General features: G+C 46.0%; 1 protein-coding gene across 6 annotated transcripts in view; it reads right to left on the bottom strand.

Moving 5' to 3' along the window:
- The window catches only part of igsf21b (immunoglobin superfamily, member 21b), a 44,457-nt gene that overhangs the window by 8,892 nt on the left and 14,301 nt on the right, over window positions 1-21,264 (bottom strand). For 2 of the 6 annotated variants that reach the window (XM_082518905.1, XM_082518907.1), the window contains exon 2: window positions 19,386-20,385. The exons of 3 other annotated variants lie outside the window; for them this stretch is intronic. The gene's annotated coding sequence lies outside the window, so the exon portion shown is untranslated. One more of the 6 variants, XM_082518906.1, reaches the window with a different exon arrangement.

Raw genomic sequence — 21,264 nt, 5'->3', positions numbered from 1 at the left:
GACTGGGCCAAGAAATATCTCAAGACTGGTTTTTCTAAGGTTTTATGGACTGATGAAATGAGAGTGAGTCTTGATGGGCCAGATGGATGGGCCCGTGGCTGGATTGGTAAAGGGCAGAGAGCTCCAGTCCGACTCAGACGCCAGCAAGGTGGAGGTGGAGTACTGGTTTGGGCTGGTATCATCAAAGATGAGCTTGTGGGGCCTTTTCGGGTTGAGGATGGAGTCAAGCTCAACTCCCAGTCCTACTGCCAGTTTCTGGAAGACACCTTCTTCAAGCAGTGGTACAGGAAGAAGTCTGCATCCTTCAAGTAAAACATGATTTTCATGCAGGACAATGCTCCATCACACGCATCTAAGTACTCCACAGCGTGGCTGGCAAGAAAGGGTATAAAAGAAGAAAAACTAATGACATGGCCACCTTGTTCATCTGATCTGAACCCCATTGAGAACCTGTGGTCCATCATCAAATGTGAGATTTACAAGGAGGGAAAACAGTACACCTCTCTGAACAGTGTCTGGGAGGCTGTGGTTGCTGCTGCACGCAATGTTGATGGTGAACAGATCAAAACACTGACAGAATCCATGGATGGCAGGCTTTTGAGTGTCCTTGCAAAGAAAGGTGGCTATATTGGTCGCTGATTGGTTTTTGTTTTGTTTTTGAATGTCAGAAATGTATATTTGTGAATGTGCAGATGTTATATTGGTTTCACTGGTAAAAATAAATAATTGAAATGGGTATATATTTGTTTTTTGTTAAGTTGCCTAATAATTATGCACAGTAATAGTCACCTGCACACACAGATATCCCCCTAAAATAGCTAAAACTAAAAACAAACTAAAAACTACTTCCAAAAACATTCAGCTTTGATATTAATGAGTTTTTTGGGTTCATTGAGAACATGGTTGTTGTTCAATAATGAAATCATTCCTCAAAAATACAACTTGCCTAATAATTCTGCACTCCCTGTATATACATCAAGGCTGAGGCATGTTGTTGCTGAGGACTTTATTTATTTGAAAGCTGTACTCCCCAAAGTGCTCTACCAGGGGCAACAGGACACTGGACCATGTGCACAGTAACATCAAGCGACACCCCTCCCCCACCTCTGACAATATGACCACTCGTCTCTGCTCTTCATCTGTTTTTAAACCATCCTCAGGAAACAAACCCCTCCAAGCACCCAGGTCACTAAAACATGGCCAGATGGTGCTCTCATCCAGCTACAGGTGTTGATCTGACAGACTGATTCATCTTTGAACAGCAGGACCTGGAGAGCTTCACCTAGTCTGTCCTTTTCTACATTAAGTGCTGTGTTGAGAATATAACAGTTTTTCCTAACTGGAAACCTTGGATCACGAGAGAAGTACAGGCTCTGATCAGAACTGGTAACTCTGCCTTCCAGCTGAGGGAAAGTTTTCTGTACAGCACTGCCAGAGCCAACTCTAGGAGGGGTGTCAAACAAGCTAAGGAGGCTCACAGGAGGAGGATGAGGCCTTCAGTTTCACACTTAGCAGAGCAGCTCAACAACTTCTTTGCTCAGCGTCACCTCACCTCCCCCTCCTTCTCACCCAGCACTCTCCCTTTAGGAGCATGAGGTAAGGAGGCAACTGAGAGTGGTGAACTCCAAGAGAGCTTTGTGGCCATGATGGCATGGGGCTGTGGTCAAAGCCTGTGCGGACCAACTGGGAGGGGATCTTCATCAGGTTGTTTAACCTCTGCCTGACTCATGCCACCATTACCACCTGTCTGAAGGCCTACATAATGATTCCCATTCCCTAAAAGCCTGTAATAGACTTCCTCAATGACTACAGACCTATACCCCCTAAATCTTCAGTCATGAAGTGTTTCGAGTGTCTCAGCATATCAGAGACTGCCTACTGCCCTCTCTGGACCCCTACCACTTTGCTTACAGAGCAAATCAGTCCACAGAGGATACCATCTGATCCTGTATCACTGATCTCCTCACCAACCAGCCCAAATCAGTCAGACTTATGTCACATTCTAAAGATCTGACATGTGGGGTACCGCAGGGTTCAGTTCTGGGTCCTATTCTTTTTCTTTTGTACATGTTACTTCTAGGACTTCTAATTAGGCAGTTCCCTGAGGTGTCTTATCACTTCTATGCTGATGATATTCAGCTCTATTGCTCTTTTAAGCCAATGGAAGTCCATAAACTGTCCTGTTTAATTAAATGTTTAGCTTCCATTGAATAGCGGCTTGGTCACAACTACTTACAGCTGAACTCTGAGAAGTCAGAAACATTAATTATTGCCCCCGACAACCAGATATCAAACAGCATCTTGGTTCTCTCGCTCATCTGTTCACCCTAGCCTCAGGTACCTTGGTGTGATCTTTGATTCTGCCATGTCCCTAGAACAACAGTCTCGTCAGTTAATTAGGAATTGCCTTTTTCAGCTAAGAAACATCTCCAAACTGTGAATTTTGCTGTCTAAATCTGAGTTAGAAATGGTTATTCATGCTTTTATTTCATCTCGCTTAGATTATTGTAACAGTCTTTTTCTTTGTCTGAGCAAAATGAATCTTGACCATCTCCAGTTAGTCCAGAATGCTGCTGCAAAGCTTTTAACTAAGATACGAAAAAGAGAGCACATTACACCAGTGGTTACGTTCATTACACTGGCTTCCAGCCTGAGATCATCTAATCAAAGGCTGTTGGTAGTCCCACAAACTTGTTTTAAGACCAGAGGAGATCGATCTTTTAGAGCGGTGGCCCCCAGGTTGTGGAATGCTCTCCCTCCATCATTGCGTTGCCTTGATTTTATTTATTCTTTTAAAAAGCAGCTTAAGACTCATTTATTTAAATTGGCTTTTAATTTGTGCTGTATGTTTGATCATTGATGTATTTTATGTATTTCTGTTTTATATTATTGTGAAGCACTTTGTGGTTTTTATCCTGTGAAAAGTGCTATATAAATAAATTGATTTGATTTATCTTTTCAATGGTCTGTTGTCATGTAGCAGTGAAGGCTTGATATAGGACCCAAAATGCAGACTAATTGGGAAAATTAAACTTAAACACAGCTTTATTGCTGAATGACTATGTACATAAACCAAGAAACCTAAACTGAGATACCAGCCGGAACACACAGCCAGAGGATGAGGGAGATCACCACACTGGACGGAGGGAGACACAGACAGTAAATACATCAGAGGGGGTCAGAGCAGAGATGAAACACCTGGGGAACACAGGTGAACAAAATCAACTGACGAGACAGGGGAAGAACAACCGAGTATGGAACACACAGGACTCTTGTCTAGTTTCAAACAAAAACAGGAAGTACGTGAAACATACACACCAAGATGCAGACTGATGAAACCCAGGGAACAGAGGGAGGGGCGAGAGAGGGAGGGACGAGAAAGGGCATAAGAACAAGGAGAGCAAGGGACAGAAAGGCAAGAGAAACCAGACAGACACACAGACCATGACTGGGGAAACGGGGGACAAACAAAGGACCTGCTGTGGTGGACCTCATGAAAGCAACCAACTAAATGAACACGTTGTCATGGTCCCTGTGCCTGCCCGGCCAGCCCAGTGTGGCCACAAATGTTTTTGTTTTTCTTTGCTCTGCCTTTGCTCTCCCCTCTCTTGCTCGCCTTGCTCTCTCTCTCTCTCCTGTCTCTCTGCCTGGGCGGAGCTCAGATTGAGCTCCCACCCTTGGCCCACGCACCTGCAGCTGATCACCAGTGATTCTGCATTTGGTTACTGACACTTCTTAAGGCAGGGGCGCTGAGCTACTCGTCGCTGGAATATTGAATAACTCTAGTTCAGGCATGGGCGAACTACGGCCCGGGGGCCACGTGCGGCCCGTTAAACGTTTTGATCCGGCCCGCCAAACTTGAAAAAAATTTAATAAATTAACCTTGTTAATGTTTTATTTCCCCTGCAATTCTGATGTTTCCTCACTAGATGGCGCACTCTAGATATATTGGCTTTGTTGAGGTGAAGCGGCGTAGGCCTATTACTCCACGTTTGCACTTTACCCTGTGACCTACCGCCCCTCTATGAAGATGAGCGGACCCAAGAAAAGGAAAGTGGACAGAGAATGTCGAGTGTTCAAAAAGGAGTGGACAACTAAATATTTTTTCACTGAACACCGATCATCTGCTGTTTGCCTGATATGCCAAGAAACTGTGGCGGTTTTTAAAGAGTATAATATTAGCCGTCACTTTGCCACAAAGCACGCAAATTATGCTAGCAAGCTCTCAACAAAAGAACGGGAATCTGCTGCTGAGAAGTTGGCAGCTAATTTGAAGGCTCAGCAAAGTTTTTTTCACCGTCAAACTGCCATTCAAGAGTCAAGTACCAAGGCCAGTTTTATGCTTTCATTCAAAATAGCAAAGGCCAGCAAACCACTGTCAGAGGGCGAGTTTTTAAAAGAATGTATGGTAGAGACAGCAGGTATTTTGTGCCCGGAGACCAAAGACAAATTTGAGAAAATCAGTTTATCACGGTGGACAGTGACTCGCCGTGTAGAACTAATAGATGAAGATATCACCAGCATATTAAACAAAAAGGCGAAGTCATTCACTTTTTATTCTTTAGCACTGGATGAAAGCAACGATGTCAAAGACACTGCTCAGCTCCTCATTTTTATCCGAGGAATCAACGAAACCTTTGAAATAACGGAGGAGTTTTTGACAATGGAGTCTCTGAAAGGACAAACACGGGGAGAGGACTTGTTTGAACGAGTGTCTGCTGCCATCGAAAACATGAAGCTTCCCTGGAGTAAGCTTGTTAACGTCACCACAGATGGATCTCCAAATTTAACGGGAAAAAACGTTGGCCTGCTGAGGAGAATCCAGAATAAAGTGAAAGATGAAAACTCTGACCAGGATGTGATTTTCCTCCACTGCATCATCCACCAGGAATCTCTATGTAAATCGGTGTTACAGCTGAATCATGTTGTGAATCCTGTGGTGAAACTTGTCAACTTCATACGCGCAGGCCCGTCTGAAGTTTGCCAGAGAGCACATGGATGATACAGCAGAGGATTGGGAGAATGTCATGTGGTCAGATGAAACCAAAGTAGAACTTTTTGGTATAAACTCAACTCGTCGTGTTTGGAGGACGAAGAATACTGAGTTGCATCCCAAGAACACCATACCTACTGTGAAGCATGGGGGTGGAAACATCATGCTATGGGGCTGTTTTTCTGCCAAGGGGACAGGACGACTGATCCGTGTTAAGGACAGAATGAATGGGGCCATGTATCGTGAGATTTTGAGCCAAAACCTCCTTCCATCAGTGAGAACTTTGAAGATGAAACGAGGCTGGGTCTTCCAACATGACAATGATCCAAAACACACCGCCCGGGCAACAAAGGAGTGGCTCCGTAAGAAGCATTTGAAAGTCCTGGAGTGGCCTAGCCAGTCTCCAGACCTCAACCCCATAGAAAATCTGTGGCGGGAGTTGAAAGTCCGTGTTGCTCGGCAACAGCCCCAAAACATCACTGCTCTCGAGAAGATCTGCATGGAGGAATGGGCCAAAATACCAGCTACTGTGTGTGCAAACCTGGTAAAGACCTATCGTAAACGTTTGACCTCTGTTATTGCCAACAAAGGTTATGTTACAAAGTATTGAGTTGTATTTTTGTAATTGACCAAATACTTATTTTCCACCCTGATTTACGAATAAATTCTTTACAAATCCTTCCATGTGAATTCATGGATTTTTTTTTTCACATTCTGTCTCTCACAGTTGAAGTGTACCTCTGGTGCAAATTACTGACCTCTGTCATCATTTTAGGTGGGGGAACTTGCACAATCGGTGGCTGACTAAATACTTTTTTGCCCCACTGTATAGTATAGGCCATCCCTATACACAAACCAATACCATTTCAAAGTCTAAAGCTCATCAAAGATCCATAGGGGGAGGTACATCACTGTTTAAGATATTATCATGGAACAAAAAATACATTTCGTAAATGTATATGGCCCCAACGACTCTATGAACAATTTTTCTTTACTTTTGTCACAATCTGAAAGCAGGGACTCAAGCGCAGAACAGGTTGACGTCTCAGAGCACCGTTTATTTACACACCAGTGCGATAATATATACAGTGACGGGGAAAAATCCAGGGTTCCAAGGGATTAGGGGAAGGCTCTCTCTCTCACGTTCGCTCACGTCCTCACATCCAACTCACACACGTTCGTACAGCTGGGAGGTCACAGGTCCGGGAAGGTAAAGTTAGTAGCACAATTATCCAGCGATGAGAAAATCTGTGGCCCAGCCTCAAATAGTAGTCGGGAAATCAGCTGATCGCCAACAGGTGTGTAAGCCAAGGGCAGGAGCCAGCAGTGAGCTCCGCCCAGGCAGAGAGGTAGGGGAGAGAGAGAGAGAAAGCAAAAACACAAGTGTAGCCTTATGAGGCCGGCTGGGCAGGCACGGGGACCGTGACAACTTTACCTAGAGCGTCAAAAATTCCCAGCATGCTTCACCATCAGAGCTTCTGTTGCGAGCACGTCACTACCTGACTGAGGTTCCTCTCATTCCCCTACCAAGGTCTCTCATTGTCCAGAATTTCTTCTGATGTCTTCTCCCACCATTTCTTCCAAATTTTGCCAGCACACTTGCTCCACTCAGTGGATTTCATGATCATGCAGTTGAGGTCACGGATCGCTTCTCATCGCTAGTCTGCCTACCACTTATATTTTTGCCTTATATTTTAGTATCCCCTCACCCTCATCAGTTGCACACCACAAAAGGAAGACAAGACAGGGAAGGAAAAGCCCAGGTATATTACCAGACAAGTTTTTGTGATAAATACTTCAGGTATGCCTCTTCCAGAACAATGCATTCCATTATTGTCACAAGATTTCAAGATTTTGCTTTTTCTCCAACAAACTAAGCAAAAAGTTTTCAAAGAAAAGTGATTTTATGTCAATTTTATAGGCATTTACATCTTAAAGCATGGTATCACCAACATTCTCACAATACCAATTTTGGTTTAAAAATAGATTGGATTATGACACATAGATCATGTGTCATGTTTCCTGTCCAGTCTGTCATGTGTTTCACGTCTGTGTTGTGTCCATGTTGTCAAGCTTGTGTGGCATGTCTATGGCTGTGTCCATTAAGAGACCGCATGCTTGAAGTACGCATTTTGAGACCTATTAGAGGATCATCATTTAGCCTGGAGAAATAGTTTGCTGCTTTATAAGAAAGCCCTCCGCAAAGCCAGAACATCTTACTATTCATCACTGATTGAAGAAAATAAGAACAACCCCAGGTTTCTCTTCAGCACTGTAGCCAGGCTGACAAAAAGTCAGAGCTCTTTTGAGCCAACAATCCCTTTAACGTTAACTAGTAATGACTTCATGAACTTCTTCACAAATAACATTTTTTATCATTAGAGAAAAAATTACCAATAATCATCCCACAGATGTAATATTATCTACAGCTACTCTTAGTACCATTGATGTTAAGTTAGACTCTTTTTCTCTAATTGATCTTTCTGAGTTAACTTCAATAATTACTTCCTCCAAACCATCAACGTGTCTTTTAGACCCCATTCCTACAAAACTGCTCAAAGAAGTCCTGCCATTAATTAATTCTTCGATCTTAAATATGATCAACCTATCTCTAATAATCAGCTATGTACCACAGGCCTTCAAGCTAGCTGTAGTTAAACCTTTACTCAAAAAGCCATCTCTAGACCCAGCAGTCTTAGCTAATTATAGGCCAATCTCCAACCTTCCTTTCATATCAAAAATCCTTGAAAGAGTAGTTGTCAAACAGCTAAAAGATCATCTGCAGAGGAATGACTTATTTGAAGAGTTTCAGTCAGGTTTCAGAGCTCATCACAGCACAGAAACAGCTTTAGTGAAGGTTACAAATGATCTTCTTATGGCCTCTGACAGTGGACTCATCTCTGTGCTTGTCCTGCTAGACCTTAGTGCAGCATTCGATACTGTCGACCATAATATCCTATTAGAGCGATTAGAACATGCTGTAGGTATTACAGGTACTGCACTTCAGTGGTTTGTATCATATCTATCTAATAGACTCCAATTTGTGCATGTAAATGGAGAGTCCTCTTCACACACTGAGGTTAATTATGGAGTTCCACAGGGTTCAGTGCTAGGACCAATTCTGTTTACATTATACATGCTTCCCTTAGGCAGTATCATTAGAAGACATAGCATACATTTTCACTGCTATGCAGATGACACCCAGCTCTATCTGTCCATGACGCCAGATAACACACACCAATTAGTTAAACTGCAGGAATGTCTTAAAGACATAAAGACCTGGATGGCCGCTAACTTTCTGCTTCTTAATTCAGATAAAACTGAGGTTATTGTACTCGGCCCTGAAAAGCCTAGAAATATGGTATCTAACCAGATTCAAATCAAATCAAATCACTTTTATTGTCACATCACATGTGCAGGTACACTGGTACAGTACATGTGAGTGAAATTCTTGTGTGCGAGCTTCACAAGCAACAGAGTTGTGCAAAATACAATAACGTAAACAAGCAAAATACAAGAATGGCTACATCTGAAACTAATATGTACAATATGTACAATATATAATAGTATATTCATTTCTGGATTTGTATACTAAATATTTTTCTACGTGTGTGTGTGTGTGTGTGTGTGTGTGTGTGTGTGTACACATATTTTACAAATTAAATAGTGTAAACAATAAAATAAAATACATAAATATATAATATAATATATATATTCTTACTCTGGATGGCATTACCTTGGCCTCCAGTAACGCTGTGAGGAACCTTGGAGTCATTTTTGACCAGGACATGTCCTTCAATGCACATATTAAACAAATATGTAAGACTGCGTTCTTCCATTTGCGCAACATCTCTAAAATTAGAAATATCCTGTCTCAGAGTGACGCTGAAAAACTAGTTCATGCATTTATTACTTCCAGGCTGGACTACTGTAATTCATTATTATCAGGATGTCCTAAAAACTCACTGAAAAGCCTTCAGCTAATCCAAAATGCTGCAGCAAGAGTACTGACAGGGACTAGAAAGAGAGAGCATATTTCTCCTGTTTTGGCTTCCCTTCATTGGCTTCCTGTTGAATCCAGAATTGAATTCAAAATCCTGCTCCTCACATACAAGGTCTTAAATAATCAGGCCCATCTTATCTTAATGACCTTGTAGTACCATATCACCCCATTAGAGCACTTCGCTCTCGCTCTGCAGGCCTACTTGTTGTTCCTAGAGTATTTAAAAGTAGAATGGGAGGGAGTGTCATGGTCCTGGGTCGGTGACCCAGCGCTTTTAGTTTGTTATCATTTTCTAGATGATGATTGTTTAAGTTCTGTGTTATATTCGGTCTGCCTCTGAGTCTGCGTCTGTATCTGTCTGTCTATGGTGTCACCCCATCTGTTTGTGAATCTGTCTGTTTAGTTCAATGTCTTGTCTGGTTCCATGTGTCTGAGTTTCCTGTTTTATTGTGAAGGTCCGTGTCGTATGTGAGTGTGATCAGTTTACGTTTCCCCTGTCCCGTCAGCCCAGATTCCTCCCAGCTGTGTTGCCCTCCTGTCTCTCATCCCCTGATTACTGGTGTGTGTATTTAAGCCCTGTGTGTTCTCCTGCCTGTTGCCGGTTCGTCTGTATTACTCAGTGTCAGTCTATGTATCCACTGCTCGTTTTCATTCAGGTTTGTGCTCTGTAGTTTAGTTGTTTCCCAGTTTAGTTTAGTTCGAGCCCCGTTTTGCTGTTTGTCCACATTCTTTTTGTGTTCAATGAATCACCTTCACTTCTCCACGACTGCCTGCGATTGGATCCTCATTTATTCCACACGGCTTGCCTCGGGAGCCGTGACAGTACGAACCGGCCACTATGGACCCAGCAGCAGTCAACCCGCCCGAGGAGCTCCGGGAGGATATTGTTTACTCTGTGGACAAATTAATTAACTTATGGCTCGAGCATGAGGGGAGAGAATTCCGCCAAGGCATAGCTGTTCGGCTACAGCGCTTAGTTTCTGGTCTCCCCTGGTTGCTCAGCTCACTTCACCCGCTCACACAGAATTTCGTTCTGAACGAGCTTCATCTTATCCCCCCTGCTACCACCCACCCTGCAACTCATGCTTCACTCCCTGACCCGACGGAGAGTGTCCTGCCCGGCCCGTCGGTCCAGCCTTCAAATGGGAAACGGCACTCACGCCGTCGACGCCCCTCGCCACAGTCGGACCCCAGGATATCAGAGCGGCTGACTGTGGTGAGTAAAAAGGATAACAGCTCCAATCTGAACTTTGAGACTTTTTCTTCTGGGGTTGTTCGGGGTGTGTCAGTGGGAGCTAATTCACAAAGCTTACCTACCTTCGTGATAACCGATCTCTCCCAGGTTGGCATTTTTAAGACTTCAGTGAAAGCAAAGGGCTGTTGTTCTTCTGAACCTGTTAAACCCATGTCAGCTAACCCAGGGTCTGCTGAAACTGTGGCATATATCCCAGAGACAATTAACACCAGCTCTGATAATACCAGGACTGTTTATTCTTTTGAACTGCAACCGGAAGCTCAGTTAGCCGCCCGGCCTCAAGCTCAGTTAGCCGCCCGGCCTCAAGCTCAGTTAGCCGCCCGGCCTCAAGCTCAGTCTCCAATTCCACCACCGTCGTCATCCCAACCATTGTTTCAGTCACCCTCAGTTCAGCCTCCTGTTCAGCAGCCACTAGCCCTGCACCCTGTGTCACTTGCTACTCCGGTACAACAAGCTCAGTCAAATCAATCTAAAAGGAACTGTGTTTCATCCGTTTGTTCTAAGCAGAACGTCAAACCTAATGATAATGTAATCATTCCTAAAAAGCTGGCCAGTTTGGAGACTGTGACGCGCTCCAGGGCCTCCCCAGAGGCTGAGTTTCAGCCCTCAGCCCACTCTGGACCCCTGGAGGCTAGGAACCCAGCTGAGGACTGCACCCGGCTGTCACTGCCTGAGCAGAGTCAATGCTCTGGGCGGCTGAAGTCTGCTATGTGTTTGCCAGAGGCCCGTGCGTCTGCTGGTTCTGTTCTGTCCCTGCCAGAGGCCCGTGCGCCTGCTGGTTCTGATCTATCCTTGCCAGAGGCCCGTGCGCCTGCTGGTTCTGATCTATTCCTGCCAGAGGTCCTCGCACCTGCTGGTTTTGTCCTGTGTGTTCCAGGGTGCCCCTGTGCCCACTGGTCCTGAGACTGTTCTCGCTGGAGGGCCCGAGGAGCCCGTCCAGCCTCCTTCCTCGTCAGCTGGGGGGCCCGAGGAGCCCGTCCAGCCTCCTTCCTCGTCAGCTGAGGGGCTCGAGGAGCCCGTCCAGCCTCCTTCCTCGTCAGCTGGGGGGCCCGAGGAGCCCGTCCAGCCACCAGCTGCTCCACCAGCAGCCTCATCCTCGCTTGCAGCAGCAGTTTCATCCATGCCGCCGCCTGCTGCAGCGCCTCCGTCTCCAGCTTCCACGCCAGCTGCAGCCTCCGTGTCTTCATCCACGCCAGCTGCAGCCTCCGTGTCTTCACCCATGCCGTCGCCTGGCTCGGCCTCTGCTGCATCCTCGCCTGGTCCAGAATCAGCATCATCCTCGCCGTTGCCTGGTCCGGCTCCGGCTTCAGCATCACCCACGCCTGGTCCGGCTCCGGCTTCAGCATCACCCACGCCTGGTCCAGCTTCTGCTTCTGCTTCAGCCTCCCCTGGTCCAGCCTCTGCTTCTGCTTCAGCCTCGCCTGGTCCAGCCTCTGCTTCTGCTTCAGCCTCGCCTGGTCCAGCCTCCGCATCCTCATCATCCTCATCAGCATCGCCTGGTCCAACTTCAGCTTCAGCATCAGCATCGCCTGGTCCAGCTTCTGCTTCAGCGTCCTCATCAGCTTCGTCTGGTCCAGCCTCCGCTTCCGCCTCGTCTGGTCCAGCCTCCGCTTCCGCCTCGTCTGGTCCAGCTTCTGCTTCGCCTGGGGCTGCAGGGGCCACGCAGCCTTCAGGTCCCCTACTACCACCTCCACATCGTCGGTCATCTGCCAGGCCGCTTGTTGGGCATCTCCGCCACCGTGGACGCCCTCCTGAACGTCGCCACTGCCTTCCGCGTGGCCGGCCTCCGGACTTGTTTCCACGCCGCTGTTGCCGTCCGCACGGTCGGCCCCCAGAACTGTTTCCGCGCCACTGCCTACTGCGTGGCCGGCATCCGGACCTGACCCGCTGCCATTCGCATGGTCGGCCTCCTGAACTTGGCCATCTGGGCCTTTTTGGACTCTGTCCCTCCGTCCTGGGCCCCCTCCGCCCGCCCTGGTCGGGTCCTTTTCTGTTTTGTTTTGGTCGGTTTTTGTGTTTCTGCTGGGCTGTCTGGAGCCAGCCCTTGAGGGGGGGGGGGGGGGGGGGGTACTGTCATGGTCCTGGGTCGGTGACCCTGCGCTTTTAGTTTGTTATCATTTTCTAGATGATGATTGTTTAAGTTCTGTGTTATATTCGGTCTGCCTCTGAGTCTGCGTCTGTATCTGTCTGTCTATGGTGTCACCCCATCTGTTTGTGAATCTGTCTGTTTAGTTCAATGTCTTGTCTGGTTCCATGTGTCTGAGTTTCCTGTTTTATTGTGAAGGTCCGTGTCGTATGTGAGTGTGATCAGTTTACGTTTCCCCTGTCCCGTCAGCCCAGATTCTTCCCAGCTGTGTTGCCCTCCTGTCTCTCATCCCCTGATTACTGGTGTGTGTATTTAAGCCCTGTGTGTTCTCCTGCCTGTTGCCGGTTCGTCTGTATTACTCAGTGTCAGTCTGTGTATCCACCGTGTCTTCTCCCTGCTGTTCATCGTCATCCTCCTCTGCTCGTTTTCATTCAGGTTTGTGCTCTGTAGTTTAGTTGTTTCCCAGTTTAGTTTAGTTCGAGCCCCGTTTTGCTGTTTGTCCACATTCTTTTTGTGTTCAATAAATCACCTTCACTTCTCCACGACTGCCTGCGATTGGATCCTCATTTATTCCACACGGCTTGCCTCGGGAGCCGTGACAGGGAGAGCCTTCAGTTTTCAGGCCCCTCTTCTGTGGAACCAGCTTCCAGTTTGGATTCAGGAGACAGACACTATCTCTACTTTCAAGATTAGGCTTAAAACTTTCCTTTTTGCTAAAGCATATAGTTAGGGCTGGACCAGGTGACCCTGAATCCTCCCTTAGTTATGCTGCAATAGACATAGGCTGCCGGGGGATTCCCATGATGCATTGAGTTTTTCCTTTCCAGTCACCTTTCTCACTCACTATGTATTAACAGACCTCTCTGCATTGAATCACATCTGTTATTAACCTCTGTCTCTCTTCCACAGCATGTCTTTTATCCTGTCTTCCTTCTCTCACCCCAACCGGTCGCAGCAGATGGCCGCCCCTCCCTGAGCCTGGTTCTGCCGGAGGTTTCTTCCTGTTAAAAGGGAGTTTTTCCTTCCCACTGTTGCCAAAGTGCTTGCTCATAGGGGGTCATATGATTGTTGGGTTTTTCTCTGTATCTATGAAGCGCCTTGAGGCGACTTATGTTGTGATTTGGTGCTATATAAATAAAATTGAATTGAATTGAATTATTACGTCACCGCGACGCAATGACGGCTGTCCCAATCCGAAGGGTACTTCAAATGCATACTCCAAATATGCTGTCGATTTCCCAAATGTCAAGCGTCGTCCGGTGCACGCTTCGTGGTCCCATATATCCCAGAATTCATAGCGCGGCGGTGGGTGTGGATAATTTTGCCGCAAAATACGGCAGAAGCAGAGCGGCCGAAGAGTGAACTGTCAAAAGTACTGAATATTATGTCACTTATTTATGTGCGAATGTTTAATAATGAAGACATTCCTGTTGGCCACATGTCGGCAGAGTTATGTGACATTAGTGATGTTTGTACTAACTTGGTTTTAGAGCCTTTACTTTAAAATATACACCGTTCAATAGTTGACCATAATCTTACAGAGAATGTGATGATTTTATGGATAATTAAAGTCAGTCATATATCCACAAACACAACAAGCTGAAACTCAGTGATGCTGCTCGGTTTGTAGTCCTGAATATCACGGCACAAGCAGGATTCACTGCACTGTTAATGTTAGCTATGTTATATTGCTGCCTCTGTTCGGTGGTGTCGAGCCAAACGGATTTTAACGTGTGTTTGAACGAGCTGACGGTTCACTCGTTAAGCTGAAAGAAAGATGCTTTGATCACAGGAGTCACACATGTGTCCACTGTACCATCTGGAAACTCTTCTTGTTTAGCACTCGTAATAACACAAATACTAAATCCTCCTTCTCTTGTGCTGTTTTGTAGCAGTGTATACACCTGAGACTGTCACCTGTCTGTCTGTCCTGCATTCTTTCTCTCTTTCTTTCTCTCTGATTGTGGAATAAAAGTATGAACATGTGTTTATAAGTTACACTTGTGTTTGAATCCTGCAGCTTATCACACATTTGATTTCCATGTGTGACAACTGCAAGTGTCCAGAGTGAGGACAGACTGAGGGACCCACTGCTGCACATCATCTGTGAGGCTTTGCACTTTGATACAGAGTCCGTCTGTATCTGGAAGTCCCACAGGATCTTAGCTCGGTCATTCTCCACCACCCTTGGGGGTGTCTCCCATTTTGACCTCGGAACTTCCAGGCCATATTCGGCACAGATGTTTCTGTATACTATGCCGGCCACTTGGTTATTGCGTTCCATGTATGCCCTGCCTGCTAGCATCTTGTGCTGCCATGATTAGTGCCTCTGTGCTGTCTTTCAGTCCAGCTTTGTCCAGCCACTGGTAGGATTTCTGGATATCAGCCACCTCCTCTATCTGCCGGTGGTACATACCATGCAGGGGCCTGTCCTTCCATCATGGTTCCTTGTATCCCTCCTCTTTCTTGGGTTTCTGCTGCCTGAGGTATTCACCGAGCACTCGGTCAGTTGGGGCCATCTTCCAGGAAAGCCAGCTTTCCTAGCTGCCTCTTCATGGTTCCCATTCGCCTGCAGGAACCCCAAGTACTTGTAACTGTCCTCTATGTCTGCAATGTTGCCTTCTGGTAGCTCGATCCCCTCAGTTCTGACTACCTTCCCTCTCTTTGTTATCATCCGACTACACTTCTCCAGCCCGAATGACATCCCGATGTCATTGCGTAGTGTGGATCAGTGAATCGATGTCTCGTTCACTCTTGGCATACAGCTTGATGTCATCCATGTACAGGAGGTGGCTGACAACTGCTCCGTTCCGTAGTCGGTATCTGTAGCCAGTCTTGTCAATGATCTCACTGAGGGGGTTCAGGCCTATGCAGAACAGCAGTGGGGACAGAGCATCTCCTTGGTAGATCCCACACTTGATGGTGACTTGTGCTATGGGCTTGGAGTTGGCCTCTAGTGTTGTACGTCACATCCCCATTGAATTCCTGATGAAGGCTCTTAGGGTCCTGTTGATCTTGTACAATTCTAGGCATTCCAGTATCCAGCTGTGGGGCATTGAGTCATAGGCCTTCTTGTAATCAATCCAGGCAGTGCACTGGTTGGTCAGCCTGGTCTTGCAGTCTCGGCTGACTGTTCTGTCTACCAGTAGCTGGTGTTTTGCACCTCTGGTATTCTTGCCAATCCCTTTCTGTGCCCCGCTCATGTATTGACCCATGTGCCTTTTCATCTTAGCCGATATGATGCCTGACAGGAGCTTCCATGTAGTACTGAGGCAGGTTACTGGTCGGTAGTTGGATGGGACCGGTCCCTTCTTGGGGTCCTTGGGGATCAGGGCCGTCCGACCTTCGGTTAGCCATTCCAGGTGTCTCTCGTCCACTAGCAGCTGGTTCATTTGTGCTGCCAGACGCTCGTGGAGTGTAGTCAGCTTCAGCCAGTAGGCGTGAACCATGTCGGGGCCTGGTGCTGTCCAACTCTTCATACTAGAGACCCTTGCTTGGATGTCTGCCACCGTGATGGTTACTGGACCCTGTTCATGGAGGTTGCTATGGTCTGCCCTCAGATCCACTAGTCACTGAGCATTGCCGTTATGGGTCCTTCTCCCATATGCTCTTCCAGTATTGCTCCGTCTCCAGCCTTGGTGGTGCTGTTCTCTTATTGTTCCCTTGCCACTGAGAGTACACCTTTGCTGGTTCTGTGGAGAACAGCTGGTTATTTTTCTTTTCTGCTGAAAAGAAAATTGGAAGAAGTGAGAGTTCATTGAAAAGAGTACACAGATAGAAAATTAAGTACAATTAAGAAGAAAGAAGAGAAAGAGAAAGAAGAGAAAACCCCAAAAATCATATAATAATAATAATAAATTTTATTTATAAAGCGCCTTTCAAGACACCCAAGGACACTGTACAATAGGATAAAACACATAATAGAACAATGACACAATGAAGGACAATAAAACAAAAGCACAAGATAAAATTAATGACAGTGGGAAGAAAAAACTCGCTTTTAACAGGAAGAAATTCCAGGAGAACCAGGCCAAACAGGTGAAACAGGTAGTGGGCAGTATGCAAGGGGTTACCTGTGATGGCCCTGGTTTTCCTGAAACAGGAGGTGCTGGTGATGGCCTCCAGGGATGGCAGAGGGGAGCCAATGATTTTTTGGGCAGTGTTATTTACCCTTTGTGCAGCCTTCCTGTTGTCAGTCGTGGCCTCTGCATTTCAAATACCCAGGCAGTAGGAGAGCTGCTCCACTTCTACCACTCCTCACAGTAGAAGGCCAGCAGCAGCTTATGGTGGTGTCATCGGCATACTTGACATCTGAAGGTGGTCCACTTTGGTGGCAAGGATGTCTGGGATTGTAGTGTTGAATGCTGAGCTGTAGTCCACAAAGAGCATCCTCACATAACTCTTACTGTTCTCCAGATGGCTCAGTGCTCTCTGAAGTGTGATGGTGAAGGTCTCCTCCCAATTCATATCCCCAATACATAATTTCCCCTTGGGATCACAATAAAGTACTTTGATTCTGATTCTGATTCTGATTTGATTTGTAAGCAAAATGGTAGGAGTCAGGACAGGGCCGTATGCAGTCTCTAAGGTGCGAAAACACTATCTGTTCAAAACACTTCATGACTACAGATGTGAGGGTTATAGGTTTGTAGTCATTAAGGCTGTCTATTCCAGGTTTGTGGGGATGGGAATGACACCGTTCCCACCTGGCATAAGTCAGGGAGAGGTTGAACAGCCTGGTGATGATCCCCTACCAGTTGGTCCTCGCAGCCCCTGGGATGCTGTCTGGGCCAGCAGCTCTCCTGGGGTTCACCACTCTCAGTCTCCTCTTAACCTCATGTTCCTGGAGGGACAGGGGTGTGTGCCTGGTGCGGGAGAGAAGGAGGGCAGGGGTGTGGGAGAGGGGTCATCTCAAACTGGGCAAAGAAGGTGTTAAGCTCCTCTCCAAGTGTGAGGCTGCCGTCAGGGGCTGGGTGGCTCTGGCCTTTGATGTTGGAGAGGGCTTGGATGTCTCTCCACACCTGGTGGGGGTAGTCATCTGCCAAGAAGCACACTACCTTCCTTGACATGCTTCCTCATGTTGGCTTTGGCAGTGCTGTACAGAGAACTGTCCATCAGCCTTAAGGCTGAGTTTCAAGTTCTGTTCAGACCTTGATTGCGGTTTGAAAAAAACTCGGATGTTTTTTGTCATGGTCCTGGGTGTTTCCCAGTGTTTTATGTTTGATTTCTATTTCCTGATTATTGGTTATTCATTTGTTGTTTGTTGTCCGCGTATTTGTGAATTGTGTCTTGTTTCCTGTTTTATTTTGATTCTCCCAGTCCTACGTGCAGTGAGTCTAGTTTTGCTTCCCCTTGTCTCGTTATGTATAATTAACCCCAGCTGTGTCTCCCTCCTGTTTCTCATTCCCTGGTTGCTCCTGTGTGTATATAAGCCCTGTGTTTTCTCCTGATTGTTACTGGTCCGTCTGTGTTCCTCCGACAGTTCTCCCTGATTATCCTTCTTCATGTTCTCGCTGTCGCCTCGTGTTCAGGATTGTTGTTTAGTTCTTAGTTTTCCCCAGTTTAGAAACTACAAGAGTAGTTTCCGTATTTAACCTGTGAGTGGAATATTAAAGACTGGCCGTCCTGTGACTAAACAGTTTGAAAGACGGTGAGCCCACTCAACTTCCACTACAACCACCACTACTATTGTCAGCTGCCCAGCCGTCAGCTCAGTCATCTACTCCACTACCCGCTCCACTCCCACCACAACCATCACTTTGGTCACCAGCTCAGTTTCCAGTGTTGTCACCAGCAGTGTTGGTCAAGTTACTTGAAAAAAGTAATCAGTAACTAATTACTGATTACTTCCCCAAAAAAGTAATCCTGTTACTTTACTGATTACTTATTTTCAAAAGTAATTAATTACTTAGTTACTTAGTTACTTAGTTACTTTTTAAAAACACGATTTACAACCTGAAGAGGTGATAAAGCGATAGATCTTTCAGCCCAATTCTACTTTTTCTACATAATCCATCATACAAAATGTAATCAAATGGAAAGGTCCCTTTTTAAAACTTGTTTTATTAGTTTTAATCTTTTAACTTTATGCATCAAGCAAAAAATGTAATTATATGCACCATTCTCTGACTTGAAGAAATTAGTTTAACATTTAAACCTATTTTCTACACATTCCAGCACATAAAATAAAATATTTTTTGTGTTTACACTCACTCTTTCAAATAGATGCAAGTAAAACACAGCAGAAAATAAATAAAGTCAAAGACTCAGCGGTCCTGTTGCTCTATTTTTACCTGTAAAGCAGGACTGCAGTAGGCGGGGGTTTACCCTGGTGCAGGTGTGCCGCGGTCAGTTGAAGAATCCGCGAGTTTCTCTGTGAATTTCCCATTACGTGGTAGCGCACTCGGTGCTTGCTTGGAAGTTTAGGGGTTTTTTTTCGCTGTCAAAAGAAGTTTTCTTCCCACGCACAACGGACACTAATGTTTTTGTCACTTTTTATGGAATCAAACTCAAAGTAAGGTCAGTACTTCCACGCTTTAAACGCTGCACGCTCATACTCTCTCCCACAATCGATATGTGATCCATTGTTGACCTGCACACAGCTGTTGTCACTAACGGCGCACTCGCTTACGTCACTGTTGTGAGACATTCTCGCAAAAAAATCACGGTTTTAGTAACGCAGTAACGCAGCGTTCCTACGGGAAAGTAACGGTAATCTAATTACCGTTTTTGCAATAGTAATCCCTTACTTTACTCGTTACTTGAAAAAAGTAATCAGAACGCGTTACTGCCCATCTCTGGTCACCAGTTCTGTCGCCAGCTCAGGCTCCTCAGCTCTGAGCACAAGGTAAGCGGCGGGGCCAGACGGCATCACCGACCCTCTGCTGCGGTGCTGTGCTAACCAGCTAGCAGGTGTGTTCACTTCAATTTTCAACGTGTCCCTGGCTAAGTCTGTGGTCCCCACATGCTTCAAGAGATCTACCATCATCCCTGTCCCAAAGAACAAGCAGCCCTCATGCCTGAATGACTACCGTCCAGTTGCACTGACCCTATGGGTGTTGGACTTCCTCACTGGCGGTACTCAGGTGGTGAGGGTGGGTAGCTGCATTTCCAACAGCATCAACATCAGCACGTGAGCGCCACAGGAGTGTGTCCTCTCCTCTCTACTCCCTCTACACTTCAGTCTGTGTGGTCACCCAAGGCTGGTGTTGGACGCCATCTCCAACAACGATGAGGCGGCCTACATGGATGAAGTGAAGAATCTGGCATCGTAGTGCCGGGACAACCACCTCCAGCTGAGCGCCGGCAAGACCAAGGAGGGGGTGGTGGACTTCAGAAGGAGTCAGCAAAGAGACTACAAGCCCATTATCATTAATAGAGCTCCAGTGGAGAGTGTGCAGTCCTCAGTATCTCGGTGTCCACATCTCCTCAGACCTGACATGGTCTGCCCACATTCAGGTCCAGACCAAAAAGGCTAGGCAGCGCCTGTATTACCTCCGACAACTGAGGAAGTTCAGGGTCTCTCTTATATACAGACACTGTGGAGAGCATCCTCACACAGAACATCACATCATTGTATGGAAACAGCTGTGTCAAGGATAAAAAAGCTCTTCAGAGAGTGATCTGTATAGCAGAACACTGCTGCAGGACAGCTCTCCCTTCCCTTCAGGACATTTACGTCAGGAGATACTGGACTAGAGCAACTCAGATTTTGAAGGACCTGTCCCATCCCAGCAACGAACTGTTCCAGCTTCTGAAATCAGGCAGAAGGTTCCGCACCATCTGAACAAAAACAGAGAGGCTCAAGAGGAGTTTTTATCCTCAGGCCATTCGTGTGTTGAATCAGCTTACTCTGGACCCCTGGAGACAGCGCAACCTGTTTCACCTCGGAGCTCTACTGGGCCGTCTCAGCAATCACTCTCTGCTGAGAGCATGGGTGAGTTAACTCAGCTGCCTCAGTCCTCTGCTGGAAGCTCGAGTGAGCTCATTCGGCCAGCTGAGGACTGCACCCTGCTGTCACTGCCTGGGCAGAGCCAGTGCCCTGGACTCTGAAAAGAACAAATTACACTTCTGTAAAACCTTTTACTGGTGTATTTTTTAAAATCTAACATTTCATGTACAGTTTTCTCTCACCATGTTACCAGGCTGCTAATTTTTCTGTAGATGGATGTAAAACAGTTTTAATCAGTTTGTTTATATCATGCTTAGGTTTATGCTAAAAGTTTATGCTAAAATCTCAAATGCAACATTTAATTTCTAGATAATTCTGATATTTACAATAAATCTGGACCTCTCCAGATTGTGTGGTTGATCATGCATTGTCTAAAATGAGGAGAACAAAGACTGAGTAGTGAATTATTCAAACTCATGGACTATGAGAGGAACACAGCAACGCAAATAGGGAAAATTGCAGTAGTCCCATCAAGAGGTGATAATAAAATAAATACGAAAATTGAGTGTTAACCAGTCTTTGACAGCAAGAGGCTGCAGTGGGACAGAGACATCCAATTTCAATGGGAAGTAAACTGGGATGTCATCAATACAAAAGTGTAAGAAAATATTATATTTCTTGATAATGAATCCCAAAGGTAGCATGTATAATGAGAACAGAGCAGAACCCAAAACAGGCCCCTGTGGTATACCACACAGGGCAGAACAAGAAGAATATTCACTACTGGCAACAGAAAAAGACCTCTTTCACAAATATTATTTAAATTACCATAAAATGGTGTCTTTCCGACCAACATGTAGTGATGGACCGTGTCAAAGGCAGCGGCTAAATCTATAAGAGCTAAAACAGCAGAACATCCTGAGTCAACAGTTAAAAGATAATTAAAAACTCTCAGTACTGTCATGGGATTTAAAACCAGACCACTTCACAAACACAATCAACATCCAAAATGGTCTGAAGTTGCTTAAACTTTTTC

Source organism: Aulonocara stuartgranti (assembly GCF_965226115.1).
Source record: "Aulonocara stuartgranti genome assembly, chromosome: 20".
NCBI lineage: Eukaryota > Metazoa > Chordata > Actinopteri > Cichliformes > Cichlidae > Aulonocara > Aulonocara stuartgranti.
The sequence above is the reverse complement of the archived record's forward strand: the minus strand, read 5'-3'. Positions and strand labels throughout refer to the sequence as shown.